Source organism: Triplophysa rosa, unplaced genomic scaffold (assembly GCF_024868665.1).
Source record: "Triplophysa rosa unplaced genomic scaffold, Trosa_1v2 scaffold349_ERROPOS222267, whole genome shotgun sequence".
NCBI classification, from domain to species: Eukaryota; Metazoa; Chordata; class Actinopteri; order Cypriniformes; family Nemacheilidae; genus Triplophysa; species Triplophysa rosa.
Genome location: NW_026634350.1, coordinates 14404 through 19204, shown reverse-complemented (window position 1 = coordinate 19204; position 4801 = coordinate 14404).

Sequence of the window (4801 nt, the reverse complement as noted above, 5' to 3'; positions counted from 1 at the left end):
TCTCTTAAATTAAAAGAACTCAATTTTTATGGAATATTGTAGTGTTTTTTTATAAATGACTAATCTGTGCACTTCATAATTTTTTATTCATATGCCCTAATCTTTAATCAAAAACGTTAAGCTCCCCCCTCGAAATGTCTTCACTTCCCGTCACGAGTGATGGCGTACGGGTGGGGCCGCTGGAGACTTATTTCTGCCCAGGACGCAACGAAACGAACGCAACGATTAGTGGTTATGGCTAAAAGGGATATAGCTACGGCCAAAATCTCGCGAGACGAATAATTTTTCACGATTTCCTGAAGTCCTGTCCATCGGAAAGATTTTGGCTATTGCTGGATCCCTTGCAACCATCACCGCAATTAGCCACGATCCACTCAGTTCTCAATGGACGAAATCAACTCATTTAAAGGAGCAAAGGGGAGATTTTAGCACCATCTAGCGGTGAGGTTGCGAATTGTAAACAACGGCTCACTACACCCCTCCCCCCATCTATTTCGAAGCACTACGGTGGCTGACACAGAACTAAGATGTCATCATGTTTCCGCTTCTTTGCCGAAGGAGATAACGTATTTATGAAACACACTCTGTAGAGCAGTTTGTCCCTTTAGGGCTACTGTAGAAACAACATGTATCTAGATAGAAATAGCTCATTCTAAGGTAATAAAAACAAAATGTTTCATTATGTAAGGTCTTCATACACTTCTGAAAACATAGTTATGTATATTATATTGCATTTCTATCTATGGACACTCTAAAATATTACACACAGCACCTTTAAGAAACCTTTTCTGGACACTGTGTTTTATAAATTAGAAAAAATGATACAGTTTGGAATGACACGCAGGGCTATATATATAAGTGAATAATTATTTTTGGGTGTGCTGTTTCAGACTTTGAGGGTTGTGGTTGATATAAATTAATCCCTCAATTAGATCGGATAAATCAGATAATTCTGTTTATAACTTGATAATTGGATGATACACATTTGAAGCTGTTGTAAAATGTTCACATTTGCAACCACACATTTTTTATTAATGCCATGCTGCCATGTTGCTTGGCATCCACAAACAGCTTAAAGTTAGCATAATTCACTTTATTACTTGGCAGAAGAACTGATAGCTATTAATAATAAATGGAATGGTTTATTGAAAATGATGATAAAACCTAGGATGCAACATTGCAGCAAAAACGCTCAACAAATGTGTAGTTAGTTGTTTTTATATGATATAAAGCTCTTTTATTAGAACCTCTAGGATTGATAGCTCAACTAAATTCTAATCCCAACAGCTCAGCATTATGACTCCTCTCAATCCTTTGCTGAAGAGAGAGAAAGTGATCGGTTTCAGAACACAAGATATTAGAAACCTCACAGAAGCTCAGTTTGATGAGCTGGTAGAACCTGCAATTCACAAAACCATCACCACCATCTGTTGTCATTTTATGGCGAAAAAAATATTGGCAGCTCATAATATACCATGCTGAGAACCATATTTGACGAAACATATTGTAAAAGGTGTAAAAACATAGTGTTTTGTATATTACTCTGTATATAGCAGAACTACACAATTAGAAGAAAATAGGCTGAATGACAGAAAGTGACGGACAGAGAGAGAGCAAGAAGTGGAATATCACAGAAGACAGTCTGATGGCAAGTGAATGCGTTCTGTCCTAGCTGCTGACAGCCGATGGGGGTGTTAATCGGACTTGTCAAGATCCAGCGATGGATAAACAACAGATTACAATTGCAGTGTCACTTTATTCTGAGGCTATTTCACATAATTGTCCTGACGTACAAAGCAAGGAAGAAAGAGCTTATACAAACTGTCTTTAAAGACAGTTTCTCTTCTCGAAGTGGGAGGTGGTCATTACCGTGTCATACTGTACACCAGTGGTCCATCTCTCTGTGTCTTTATGTTGGCAGATAGTTGGTCAAATTGTGGCTTTTGCAGATGTTCTTTTGAGGACATTTGATGGTATGTCAAATATACAGGATACAGTAGTTGCATCACAATGTACATTTGCAATCTTTTTTTTAATTTTTGCTTTGCCAGCTGTTTATTAGTTTCCCAGCAAAATCAAAGTTAAATATGTACAAACCCAATGGTCAGGTTAAATTTACCCAGAAAATGGTTATATTGGTTATACATAACCAAGCATTTTGGGTTGACCCATCGTAGGGTTAATTTATTACCCAACAGTTTGGTTGTCCATTTTTGACCCAATGAACATTTTTTAGAGTGTACAAGTTGGGTTGTGATAAAATGTATCACTTTGCACATTGTTTGGGAATCAAACCCATTACCCAGGGAATTGTAACTTTTACAAGTTATCAAAATGTTAACTTAAAATTACTTGCATACAGTGATGTGAAAACCCTATTCTTAGATTGTTAGTAGAACTTTTTCATAACATATGAGAACGTTACAAAATTGTTTTTGCAACATATTTTTTTTCGCTAGTACCTTGGTGTTGCTAGTGATCTGCTATACCAGGAACTCCAACGTGCATTATGAGCACAGAGTATGGTGAGCTACACAGCGTATTGTAAGAGACTGTCACTCCTTTTTAATGACTGAATGATCATGTGTAGTCATGTGAAGCAAATCAGAAATTATGTTTGTAGATACATGCTCATCAGTTTGCCAGGCACATTTTAGGGCACTTTCCTACAATAGGCACATTTCACATAAACCAAACCTTCCAAAACTGTATTTTCTGACAACCAACTAAACATATAAGTTAAAGGGAGATTGCTTTGAATGCAAACAATGCAATCAAGCTTATAGGCAACATTAACAAACGTTAATGCGCATGCGCACTTTTGTGACCCCAGCTTAACTTCCGGTACACATTCACAAACAACAGAGTGCCTGTAGATTATTTCTGATAACAATCAAAAGAAACCGAGAACCGTTACTTGGCTAAACTTGTCTCTCCAATATTTTGAATTTAGCCTGCAATACCAAGCTCAACCGCTAGATGTCAATGTACCATAAGGTTTGTTTAAATGCATCAAAACTGCAGGACCAATTGAACAAATTGTTTATGAAATAAAATGAACATACAACAATATTCAACAAAACGTTTATTCAATACAGTTATGACACAGTAAAATAATCATATAAATTAATATTAACATAATTTAAATAAAATATAAATAGTTATATTATTAAACACTAGCCAAACACAAACCGGAAGTTAACTGGGGGTCATGCGCGCGAAACGGTCTATACAGATCCCAACGAAATCACTTATCTAAAGGTCTACCTCATACCTTTTTCCAGATAAAATTACAATGAAATAAATGCAAGACTGAATTAACGCAGTTCTGATGGGCTTGTTTTCCCCCCATAGTTTAGCTTGTTGAGTCATTATGTAAGGAATACTGGTTCTGGCTCCAAGCCTTCATTAGTTACATTTACATTTAGTCATTTAGCAGACGCTTTTACCCAAAGCGACTTACAGAGAGTTCAGGGAGCAAGAAGCGATATGTCATACAGTTCAAAGTAAGTGTACTATTGCCATACATGAGCACTATTTATTCATATCACACATTTAAGCTAAACTTTTATAAACTCACTACAGTCTCCAGGCTCACAGAATCTCTAGCATCAACATTTTAATAATTCATAAAAAATATGGATCGCTGTCTGGTTAACTGGGAATTTGTTATTACAGTTAAACATAATGAATTTTAGTGAGAGATGCTACATTGTTTTGCTAAAATTTAAATGCTTTATTATTTAATGTACTGATTTTATACCTATTATTACAAACAAATATAATAGTTGACAAAGTAGTGCAACATTTTTGTTAAACACCGTTTGCTTATGCTGAACCTGTAAACGCATCAATCGATCCTCAGTAATGGGTTTTTGTAGATGTCACTTCTTTTTAAAGCTCAGTTTGCTCCAGTGCCTAATCCTGCAGTTATGCAGCGCACGAGGTTGTGCCTCATTTGAAAAATGCTCGCTGATGTTTTACATTGATTGTGACTTATGAAGGCGATTCAGCATGACAGTTAACAGGGCATTGAGTTACAGGAGGGATGATGTCCAATTAGCTCCGTCTCCTAGGCTTTAATGAGTGGTGCTAAATTTCAGCTCTGTGTCCCCGGCACAGTTTAATTAGCTGTAATTACACATAGCCTGACCTTTGCAGGACCCTGTCCTGTTGATTTACAGGGCCGCAGGTCTCCTGATTTATCCCCCTAGGGGCCGAGGGAAGGCTAGACGACATGAGCGACAAGAGAGTTCACTCTGAAAGAGTTATTGATGAATGTTGAGCTTACTGTTGATCTTAGGTGAGCTGCAACTAATTAAACCCCACACTTAACAAAATTAGCATGAATTTACTTTGCATTCTTGGTGACAAGTTGTTGTGATGTTCACAGTAGCAGCCAAAAACGACACACTCACAGCAATTCGTAACTATTTTAGGAGGTGGCTAATTTGTATGTTTAAGTACGATTTGCTTTTGCTCAAGTAACATTGGGTTTAGGGGTGGGGTTTCAGTACTGCTCTTTTCTAATAGTTGTACGTTTTTGCATGATTTACATCGTACAAATTCACATAAATTAGCCACCTCATAAAACAGTTACAAATTCCTGTGCGGTCAGGCTGCAAAAAACTTTTAAAAAATGTGACTTTACAGTAAAATACTGTACTGTATAACTGCAGGTTGTGGAATAATGTTCACAGTAATTTGCTGGCACTTTTCACTTTTAATTGTTTTAAGTTTTTACATTTAAATTTATTTCAACTACTTATACTAACAAATACTAAACGTTCACTACACATAA